We start from the raw sequence: 12,727 nt of genomic DNA, 5'->3' as shown, positions 1-12,727 counted from the left end.
GTGTGTGTGTGTGTGTGTGTGTGTGTGTGTGTGTGTGTGTGTGTGTGTGTGTGTGTGTGTGTGTGTGTGTGTGTGTGTGTGTGGTTAGAAGGCAGTGCGCAGCTGTTGGTTGAAGGTCTTGCTGTGAAAACAGACATAATAGTAAATATTTTATTCAAATTCAGATAAGGGCTGTAAAATGGCAGCAGGTTCTGAAATGAGGCAATGTTTGTCGTTTCTCGCCTCCTCTTTTTCATAATTTAAAAACATTTTAGACATCCTGTATAACCGACAATTTTCTTTGCTTTTACTTTTATTACACTTCAAATATTTTATTTCTAATTGTAGATGGCCAAAGGATTTCTTTTTTAAACACTCAGATTTTAATCATTTTTTTTATGGACAGCTCATTGATAATGTCTTGTAATCCTACCTTAAGCCATAAATGGGGGTACAGGCCAATATCGAAGGATATCTTAAAAAAAAAAAAAAAAAAAAAATCTATGAATAGATTAAGAAAACTTTTTTGAATGAGGGCACCAAGAAATGATCCTGTCACATGGATTCACTTTTAGATAAAATGTACACACTAGACCAGTGGTTCCTAAACCCTTTTCCTTGGAGCACCCCTACTAGTACCAAAGAGAGCCTTTATTCTTTGATTCAAAGAAATGTATCTTCTGATCTTTTTAATTCATTTTGATTTTATTTAACATGTGCAATTATAATTATTTTCTAACTTGGATTATCCACGATATTTGGTGCATTATTAAAAGGAGCTCAGATCCCAGGTTGGGAATAAGTGCACTCAGCACGCCATCAGTGATGTATCTGTACAAACAGGTAGCAATCAGAAATGAAAAAATGCCTTTTTTTTATAAGTGGAAAATGGGATATTTGGGTCTGCAGTGTTATGCGTTCTAATGCGTGGCTTTCTACTTTTGTGATGAGCTTGTTGATTAGCATGCTGCAGCAGCTCATAAATGATGAACAGCAGATTAGGACCCCATGATGGTTTGTTTAAACACAAGGAAGCTCTTAACTGTAATGACACTGATGTACTGATGTGTGCAGTATTGGTAGGTACTTGTACTTAAACTGTTGTGCTGTTACTACAAACAGGTTCGCTGATATAAGCTGTTCATCTTACACAGGGAGTTTTTGGAGAATAAGTGCCTAAACCTATCACACATCGGGCAACCATTAGCTGACCATCGGGGACTTAGTCTTTAAATTTCACTTCTTTGGTTGACTTCAGAGCAGACCATGTGTTTGTTGCTTCTCTCTGACAAAATTTTATATTGTCACATTTTCATGTTATGCAATACAACTATGTTGTAATATGAACCATAAATAGGTTCTTCAATAGAAATTTGCGTGTCAAGGCCTCTGAGTTGATGTGTCACCTCTTTCCTTTCTCCAGCCTTGTGTGTGGTTGATCCATTCAGCCCATTAGATGGAGACGGAGGAAGCACCACATGCTCATAACCTTCATTTGAGTAAAGTGTCACTTTAAAAGGAGCCAGATGAGGTGATTGTAATGCGGATGCTTCCTGTACATCTCCATCTTGAGGTTTTCTAGGTTTATCCAAATGAGAAAAAAACCACAACAGAACCAGATTACACTGGAGAGATTTCTTTCCATCTGATTAAAGAACAACTTTGGATCTTCTCATGCATCATACTATGCCTATTACCATGTAGTCTGGACAAGTGATGGAGGATAAATCAGTGATACCAACAGTAAAACTAATTCAGTTGTTGCTATCACACAAACATCAACAAATTGACCCATATGGACCCAAAATACTCCATTTTCCATTTGTCCCTGATCTGCTGGGACAACATGAGCTCAGTCAGGTGTGTTCAGCTATTGACACCTGGCTGAACAATGGAACACACCTATGTTGGCTCATTATGTGCAGAAAGGGTAGGGAAAACATTGCAAATATGCAGTACTTTGGGTCCAGAGGATTGGGAAACGCTGCAGTATAATTAAACAGGAACGGTGAGAATCCTCCTCTCTACACAAATTGGCCAAAGTGAACCACGTTCAAACTCTTCCTCCAGGTCTGCACTGAAGATCCTACTTAATCCTCATGGGCCAAAACCCATTTCCGCACAAACACGTTGGCACACACCTTATTTTGAAAGATACACACAAAATCTTTGTAGCTCTCTAAGTGAAATTAGCTTTTGTATTCTCATTTTCACTGTGTGATTTGTGAGAGAACAATGAGTGTAATTAACTGAATAATAAAAACAGAACACTAATTTTTCAACACGAGATTGTGACAACACTTGATCTGCGAAGTTATCTTCAGTTGGGAAGTGGGTCGATTGGAACTTTGTTCTTTCAGCAAAGCAACAAACATTTTGTTCCAATACTTTTCATTAATGCATGAACAATTTAATGTTTGCGTACAACATGTGGTCCAGAGCATCTTATTCGAAGAATGTGAAGAAAGCATCCCGTCGCATTGATATTCTGAGCTCATTTCTGTTATACATATAAGATACAGACCCTTAAGTCACATTGTTCCAAATACTCAGTTGAATTATCATATTTTAACAATGTATTTCACATGTCGGTTTAGATATTTTGTGCCTCAAACTGTTTCCCCTGAATGCACATATTCTATTTAACAAACTTTTTATTTCTTAAACATGGTATAAATTTGATGTTATTTGTATATAAAAGTGAGTAAAATAATAGTAAAGCCACAGATTTATTTCAGTTTTCATTAATCAGTTTTCACTGGCTCGGCTGTTTGCATACACCAAGCTGGGCGTCTCTTTAAATGGCATGAAAGAGCCCAGAAATTGATAGGATGACATAAAAAAAGAAATATAACTAGCTTGCCATATCTCTTCAGACATCAATATACGTACTAATCAACATATTATCATCACATCATTCTTGCACTAAAAGTTAAATGCAATATTTTGTGCATTTTCCTATGAATTTCTACGTGCATGCACAATGCACATTTCACATTTAGTGTTGAGAAATGCACATTAGGGTTATGGCTAAGGTTAGGTTTAGAGTTAAAATAACAATACCATTCAATTCAATTTCTGACTTGGTTGACTTAGATGATCTGGCATTTTGTTGTCTGTCACATGATCACAAATTTCTGGCAGAGTAATACATGGGGATATGTACAAAAGTGGCTGAAAAATTTATACAAATATGTACAAATTTTCTACAGCAAATTTGTCATAAGAATAAACTGTTCTGTTAATGTACCAATTCCAAAGTATGTTACTTCATTCTGTGTTTAGCAAAAGTGTTTTTTTTTCTAGCATGCACAGTGTTTGCCATGCTAATTGTCATTCACTCTTTTCTAAACTTATTTTCCAAAAACAGGATTTTTTTTTATGTTTGCAAGTAAAACAATTGCTGCAGGTGAAAGACTCATAGAACTGATTAATATCAATGTTTTAACTTATTTAAAAAAGCTGCAAAATAAAATAACATCCATGTGTAAATTATTAGTTATAGTTATAACTGAGCACTGCATTTTTTTTTTCTTGTGAATGTAAGTAAATGTCACATAATGTACTTGCACTTGGTCACTAACCTTACCTACAGATCCCACAGAAGCTGGATTTCTGAGTGTGAGACCACATGCACTCCACTATACCTTAAACATACTGACAGTGTTTCCATATGTCCACATATCTTTGACCACTGTGTAAGTGAGCCACCGGGGGAGTGTCAGAAAAATCAAAAGGCCACTTAATTACATACTTTCAATTCCCTCTTCATTAGTAGCCACATTACGTTTGGCGAGCAGAAAGTGGACATTCACAGGCACCGCTGACGCCTGTAATTATAATTAATTTAAAAAGAAAGACACAAAGGGAAGTAATTACTCCAAGTGTTAAAGGTTTTCTCCCCAGCAACCTCTCATCGTTTGATTGCGCCGTTCTTACCAACGAAATAAAAATGCAAAATGAGAGTGGAATTGTGGGGAGAGAAATTAAGCCTCGCGGTCGGTCCTTAATGACTTCACCTGATTATTGGGAATGGGAAGTCTCCCGTAAAGGTTGAATAGTTTACAATGAATTTTTTTAATTACAGAGGATTTGCTCTGATTGAAATTAAATATAAATGGCTTCTTAAACCGCTTATTGCATCGTCTGTGATTTGCCAAGCACCTGCCATTGCTTCAATTTTTTAAATGGTGATGCAATGATTCTTGTAAAATATATTTTACTGAATTTTATCAAATACTGTCACAAATTGGCTCAGTGGTAATTTGTGTCTTTGTCTTTGTGTCCTCTCTGCGATAGATTGACAGCCTGTCTAGGGTGTACCACGGCTCTAACCCAGTGACTGTTCTCATCCTCATTGCAACAAGAAACTGCATGGTTGGTTGTTGTGTTTGGTTTGGTGTCAGTCTGCCAATGAACTGTTTAGGTCATATCTGAGAGAATTCACTCGTCCCAAATATTACCACATCCACCATGGTACACCACCACCCTCTGACCTAATCAAGCTCCAACCTCGGTAGCGGAAAATGAAGCCAATAGGGGTCCTCAGCACTGAGGCACATGCTCAGTGAAGCACATAGATAATGTTCTGTTACAGTGCAAGGAATAACTGCTTATTTGACACAAAGTCATTGAAAGCCTCTAACTTGGTTTTGATCCAGAACAATCTCAAGCTCAGACAACCTGACTCCTCACTCAGCTTCTGGAGTGCTGCAATCAGGGCATCAAAACAAATCACAGCGTCCTCTGCCAAGTTGTTTCCATTGAACCTTTTCACCCCTACAAAGACCACTAAATCATTGGACTGCATGGCCCTGCCCATAACCCTATGGAGTAAGAGTCAGAACACATTGCTGATGAACACAGAATTCTCTGAAATGATTCCACAGCCTCTACTCTGCACAGCAAACAGGCTTGCTATGATGTCCAGTAATTTATTGATGATCCTCTGAATTTGCAGGATGTCCTACAAAGCAGTACAGTACACTGCAGTTTTTGAAAATCATTATGGGCTGCAAGGTATCAGTATTCACACTTGCAAACAGAAACAGAGATTGCTTGCAGTGGTTGGAGAGCAGCGTGTCCATCCACTTGAAAAATCTTAGCCATGACACCACATGTGCCAACAGCTTTGCCTGCCTTCAGATGTTGTACCACCTTTTGCAATCTCACGGACATTTGGTGGTTGACACCTGAACAGAGGATGAGCCACCACAACTGTGGTACCACAGATATCCAACATCCCGCAAGGAGGATGAGTCTGATACAACTGCTTAAAGTAGCCTGCCTAATGGGACACTACAACAGAGGCATCCAGTGGGACCGTGCCGTTAGTTTATGCCATAACTGTAGTTGGACAAGGTGTAGACTTAGAGAAATGCAGTACTTCGAATCAGTGGTAAGCAAATCAAGGGTTAGGACAGGACAAATTATCAGTTGCTCTGCTCGTGCATGCAGGCATCAACATCAGCCTGTGTCATCCCGAGAAAGACTAAGCAGCTCTAGAAATGAAAAGCTGAATGCTTAAAATAAATTAGATGTAGAACCTCAGGTTTATCCCTCCCCAAAACTGTGGAACATCATGCTTACTGCCATATTCTGTATGTATTATTAGCAAGGGGAGGTCTTTGCTTCAATATTTTATAATGAGGAACTCCTGGACAGATCATTAATAATAGATCATCTACACAAGGAGGTCAAAGGTGATGGGCCGCTACACAATGAGCAGCGCTGTAGCTGGGAGGATTTGTGCATTTTTGCTTCAGGCCATTTAATCATGTGGATATGGACTTGGACAAGTACACAAGGCCAGACTAGCTTTTGCCTCATGCCAGTGTTGCATTAAGGGAACACGAACTGAGGTAACCTCTAATTCTACTGGAGCGGGTCAGAGATTAACTGTTTTGCTCAAGGGTGTGTGATTGTTTAGCATGGTAGTCTAGCTGGATGAATACAGTGTAGTGCAGTTAGTGCACTCACTCAATCACTTCCATATTGCCTTTCTTCAGAAGTCTTGTATGATGAACAAGCAACACATACCGAAAGAAAAAATACACCTTTATTAAGATTTCACGTTATCTAAAATAATGTAATGCAGGTAATACTGATCCATATATTTCCTTGTGGTGTTTGATCAGTCTCCCTTAAATGATACAATATATATCAAGCTATATAGGATACAGTACAGTTCAATAATAATGGCTGAGTGGATTCTTGTCATTTGCTTGGTGATTTGTATATCACGTGACATGGATTATTTGTCCCATTTGTGTTGCGTTGCATTTAGTGTACAATTTGGTTCCATTTAGCATGCAAATTTGGCTCCATATATTTTATAACATTGCATGTTGCAAACCACACCCACTAGTGGGGGTGGTGTTTCGAATATTTAATTTGGTGAAAGCTGGAACACACCATTCAACTCAGCTTCACCTTGTTGAATGGTGTGTTCCAGCTTTCACCTCATGAAATATTCGTACCATTGAACTCATAAACATTCATTACTTGTATATTATGTAATGATTGCATGATTTGACACTTGCTTTTTTTTAATGTAGATATTAATTTTCCATGATAAATTTGAGTAAGTCAAACGTGGCATTGCTTACCTTCAAATACATATTTCATGAAAAAGCAGGAACCTTTGCCAGGTTTTTATGACTGTACAGTCTGAAGCATAACATTGAATATCTTTGCATAATATGAAACTGTTGCTGACTTGCACATTCCTATTGTATCGTTTTGTAAGTGAGAGTAATTATAGAAGCATAACCATGAAGCCCAGAAGAAGAAGACATTAGTATAACAGAAAATTGTACAGCATAACATTCACATTCTAAATGTGAATGTTGTGCTGGTATTAACAATTTCTGAACTGAACATAAGGTTTGCATGGTATGTTTGTCTGTTCTTTGATTTGGTTATTATTAAAATGAAATTGTATAAAATGATACAATAATAATGATAATGATAATACTAATGATGATGATGATTAACATAACTCGATAATTCAAAGTGCTTGCACTTATTTGCATTGTGGTCCAAAAGGAAATACAGGGCATCTCGAAAGTATTCACAGCACTTCACCTTTTCCACATCTTATGCTACAGCCTTATTCCAAGATAGAGTAAATTCTTTTTTTTTTCCTTCAAAATTCTACTCACAACACCCCATAATGACGACATGAAATAATTTTTTTTCTTTTCAAATTTATTAAAAAGAAAGAAAGAAAAAAACTCCAAAATCACATATACGTAAGTATTCACACCCTTGGTTCAATACTTTGTTGATGCACCTTTGGCAGCAATTACAGCCTCAAGTCTTCTTGAATATGATGCCACAAGGTTGGCGCACCCACCTTTGAACAGTTTTGCCCATTCCTCTTTGCATCACCTCTCAAACTGTGGGAGCGTCAGTGCAGATGTTTAATCGGATTCAGGTCTGTACTCTGGCTGGGCCACTCAAGGTCATTCACAAAGTTATCCTGAAACCACTCCTTTGAGATCTCGGCTTAGGGTCATTGTCTGGGAAGATGAACAGTTGCCCCAGTCTGAGGCCAAGTGAGCAGGTTTGAGCAGGCTTTCATCCAGGATGTCTCTGGTGTATGTGTCAACCCCTCACAAGTTGTCTCATGTTGCACACGTTCTGAGTTGCAGAGACGATGCAGTGAGGGATACAAGGTGTCTGCCTGTCGATTTGGCGAGGCAGTTCACTGCTGAAATTTTTGGGGTTTGTTCAAAAATCAAACAGTGCGTAGGCACCGCCCTGCAACTGAGACAAGGGGACAGTGAATGGCTGTGACATTTGTGGCGAGCTGTGCAAATTTCTTCATGGATTGCGTGAGCAGGCTGTCTAGGGGTGGTATCTCACTGACACACAAATGGTGGAGAGGAGGTGAACCTCGCATTAGCCAAGTCCAGTGAGGCATTGACAGCCTTGATCTTAGTGTTGCTCTAGTACTGTTACAAACCCAGACACTCTAACTCCTTGATTAGCTGCTCAAGTGCTACAATCATGGCATCAGTTGATTGAGCAAAAAACAAACAAACAAACAAACAAACAAAAAAACAAATCATCATAGTAGCTTTTATATATATATATATATATATATATATATATATATATATATATATATATATATATAATGCACTGCAGCAATAAAGCTGCCTTTAACACTGGATTATGTTTAATTATTCTGTGACTGCAACTCCTGCTGTTGTAGTTTAAATCCACATTGGCGGTTATATGCCAAAACACTTTATAAGGGTGCCCTGAATGTTCTCCGGAGAAGCAGCGTATTTTACCTGAGTAAGATACGGCTGAAAAGAAAACAATGATTTTAGTGCAGTCTAGCCATCATAACAATAGTGTTAGGTGTAACATGCTACTGTAATTGCATTTGTTTGGAATAGAGTTATGTAATACATGACTGTTCAAAATTCAGTATATATTACAGTGTTTAAGTGACAACAGAAATTTTTGATATTACAGCCATATTTCAAAATTTAGTAAATTCATTTTTAACCTCTAAATTCTACCCACAGAACCCCATAATGACAACATGAAAAAGTTTTTTTTTTTGCAAATTTATTACAATAATAAAAAAAAACTGAGAAATCACGTGTACATAATTATTCACAGCGTTTACTCATTCCTCTTTATAGCACCTCTCAAGCTCAATCCGGTTGGATGGAGAACATTGGTGCATAGCCATTTTCAGATCTCTCCAGAGATGTTCATTTGGATTCAGGTCTGGGCTCTGACGGACCCATTCAGACATTCACAGAGTTGTCCTAAAGCCACACCTTTGATAGCTTGACTGTGTGCTTAGGATCATTACCCTGCTGTAAGATGAACCATTGCCCCAGTCTGAGGTCAAGAGCACTCTGGAGTCTGTTTTCATCCAGGATGTCTCTGTATAGTGCTGCATTCATCATTCCAGACACGCACTGTCAACTGTGGGACATTATATGTAGACACGTGTGTGCCTTTACAAATCATGTCCAATCAACTGAATTTACCCCAGGTGGAATCAAATTGAGCAGTAGAAACATCTCAAGGATGATCAGTGGAAACAGGATGCACTTGACCTCGATTTTGAGCTTCATGGCAAAGCCTGTGAACACTTATGTACATGTGAATTCCTTTTTAATAAACTTGCAAAATTCTTAAAAAAAAAACCCCAAAAAAACCCTTTTTTACATTATCATTATGGGGTATTGTATGTAGAATTTTGATGGGGAAAAAAAAATGAATTTCATTCATTCTGGAATAAGGTTGTAAATTGTGGAAAAAGTGAAGTGTTGTAAATACTTTCTGGAGGATACAAGTGTGGTGGGAGTTGGCAATTCGGCTGTGGCACAGATCTTTTCGTGATCTGGTTGGTTTTGCCTGTGTGCAATGATGAACCCTAGGAAGAAAACAGAAGGCAAGTGGAATGCATATCTCTCAGCCTTCACGAACAGCTGGTTCTCCCACAGCCACTGGAGAACCTGATGCACATGTACCTGGTGTTGCTCTTTATTTTTGGAGAACATGAGAATGTTGTCTGTATAGATGACCATGAACCAGTCCAGGAAATTGTGCAGCACATCATTAACCAGTGCTTGGAAAGTTGCTTGGAAAGTCGCAGGAGCGCTGGTAAGTCCGAAGGGCATTACCTGAAATTCAAAATTGTCCGGGGGGGTCTTGAAGGCAGTCTTCCATTCATCACCCTCTCTTAAGCATTCCAAATGATAGGCATTGCAGAAGTCTAATTTTGTGAATATGGAAGCACCGTGCAAGGGATCAAAAGTGGAATTGAAGGGGGGGAGAGAGTGCTTGTTTTTAATGGTAATGTTATCTGTAATCAATACAGGGGCAGAAGGTGCGGTCCTTCTTCCCTACAAAGAAGAAGCCAGCACCCACCAGGGAAGAAGAGGGTTGGATGATCCCAGAGGCCAGGGACTCCTGAATTTACTGTTCTATTAATTTGCGTTCCTGGCAATTCAGATTGAACAACCTGCTGGAGGGTAGGGTGGCTCCATGGAGCAAATCGATGGGACAGTGATCAGACAGTGAGGAGGTAGGGATAGGGCCCTGTCCTTGCCGAAAATGGGGGCAAGGTCATGGTAAGCTGAGGGAACCAGAGAAAAATTAACAGGAGTGTTTTCTGAGGAGGGGTCATTGGGATGGCTATTGAGTATAGCGGATCGCAAACAGAAGGAGAGGGACCTCTTACTCCACAGAGCGATAGCACCGGTCAGCCAATTGATATTTGGGTTGTGTTTGAGCAGCCAAGGGCGCCCGAGAATGATGGGAGCAGAGGAGGAAAATACATATAACTTTATTGCCTCATGATGATTACCTGACTGGATAAGGTGGAGTACAATGGTATGGTGTGTGACGGTGGTAAGGGAGGTGTCAGCTAAAGCTCTAACCCCGAGGGGGTTAGGCAATTCCTCTAGGGGGAGGTTAAGTTTGATTAGAACATGCCAGCCTCTGCCCTGGAGTCAAACAAGGTGGAGGTGTAAAAACTGTATGTAGTTTAACAGTGGCTAGGATTTGGGTCTTGGATGGGAAAACCTCGTGGTGCAGCTACCACTTGCCAGTAACCTAGACTCTGCTGGTGAGTGGCCTCTTTTGCCTGAAAGGGGCAACTTCTCAGGATGTGCCCGTTGAGACCATAGTAAATGCACTCCCCAGCCTGTAGGCATCATACTCTCTTCTAGTGTTAACCGAGACCGGCCGGCCTGCATAGGTGTGTCGGCAGAGGGCGCCACAGGACTGGGAAGTGCCGCCCTGGCAGAAGGAGAGGTGACTCGCTTGGGTGAGGAGAGGGAGGACAAAGATGGCTGTTCCCTCTGGGTTTGCTGCCTACACTGCTCCTGCAACCAGTTATCTAAACAAATGCACAAATGTTACTGTCTGTGGGGTTCCTGAGGCATCGCGGGTACTGGGTGGGGGGAAAGCTTTTGCTAATTGGTCTGTGAGTGCAGTAAATTCTGTGCATATTTGAATTACCTGAGCTGTGAGTTGTTAGTTGATGTCGCAGAGTTCTGAGATTTGTCACTGGTGTTGACTGAGTAAATTGCCATGGGTGCATAGTGGATCAATCCTGCCCCAGCTAAGTCCATGTTTAAGGCCAGGTCTTTTTGTTGTATGACAACCAAGGATCTGAAAACAGACACCAAATGCAATGAGGCAGGAATGAAAAAAGCATAAAAGTTTATTAGAAAATGTGTGGATGGTGTGATGGGGTGGAGACCAGGATGCAAAGACACTGGAGGACGGGCTGCAGGTGCAAGACTGAACTGAAAGAGGGGCCCTTTATTGTGGCCAGCCTAAGGCACACCTGTGCAATAATCATACTGTCGAATCATCATCTTGATATGCCACACCCGTGGTGGGCACAGATAACCAAAAAATGAACTTTGATAACAGATAATCAGATAACTGAAAACTTATCTTTGAAAAAGATAAAACGATGAACCACCCAAAAATGTATCGGAAGTTACAGATAACCGATAACAGATAAATTCCAATATTGTCTCTAGTACATTTGCAACTACTAATAAACTGTATTTGAGTTTTAATGCCACAATAGCTTCTAGTAATATAAAAAGTGAAAACAGACGCAAACAATGAGGCCACACTTGTCTTTGAACATCCTGCTCCTGCTCGAAGCTCCTGCTCGAAGCTCCTGCTCGAAGCTCTTGTTTACTGCACAGCTTGCAGCACAGAGACACCCTGAGAGCAGCCATAAAGCCAGCTCTCTATCAGTCACAACACTCTGGTCAGGCGGAGGTCTTGGAAAATAAAGTCATGCTGACTTATGGTTTTGATTTATAAATAACATTAATACCGATAGAATAACTCCATTAATGTCAATTCTGTCATTTGTACAAAGTTAAAATATAACATAGATCTTTTAATGTTGAATAATGCACTAAATCTGAGGTTTTGTAACAAACACAGACAGATTGTAAAGGATTCTGGGTTAAAGTGCCTCTGCTAAACACTGATTGGTTCAGTCATTCATTATGTAAACCAACACGTTAATGTGATGTGTGTTGTGTGTTGGTGTTTACAGATAAATGTGCTTTTGTAAAATATTCCATTTTTTATTTGTAAAAATAGGCATTTTTATGGAGCCCTGGAAGTGTCATCACAAAATGTTTTGCATGTGGAGAGAATGTGCGCTAATTTTATTAGTGCCATGCTCACGTTTGATGATGTTGTAAAACGTGCACTTTGTCTTGACATATAAATGTTGGCTTTACACTGTGCGAGTTTTGGCCCTTTTTCAGATGATTTTTCATTCGTGCGAGATTTTCTTTGGACCAAGTTTCAGGTTAATCACGCGTCCTGCATCGTGCAGTGTACATGGAGTAACAAGCTGCGTTCAACATCTCACAACCACCTCCTGATCACCGATCATATGGTCGAATGAAAATCAAACCTGTTTGACATTATTCTGTATCCTGCTGCTGAGGGGCTACAAGTGTCAAACCACTCGCGCTGTGCCTGTGCAAACGCTGCAGAGCTGTCTTGTAATGTTTTTTTTGTTGTTGTTGTTGTTGTTGTTGTTTTGTTTTTAAACTTAATTTGTAAAAAAAAAAGTAAAAAAGCCATTTGCAAAGCCAAAAAGTTGATTTGACAACCATCTGATATAACTGGGGTCCAAATAAATAGAACACTGCCATCTACTGGTGCCCAGATGCTTAGTACTTAGGGTGAATACTGCCATGAACACTACTGGCCAGTAGAT

Source organism: Thalassophryne amazonica, chromosome 15 (genome assembly GCF_902500255.1).
Source record: "Thalassophryne amazonica chromosome 15, fThaAma1.1, whole genome shotgun sequence".
NCBI classification, from domain to species: domain Eukaryota; kingdom Metazoa; phylum Chordata; class Actinopteri; order Batrachoidiformes; family Batrachoididae; genus Thalassophryne; species Thalassophryne amazonica.
The sequence above is the reverse complement of the archived record's forward strand: the minus strand, read 5'-3'. Positions refer to the sequence as shown.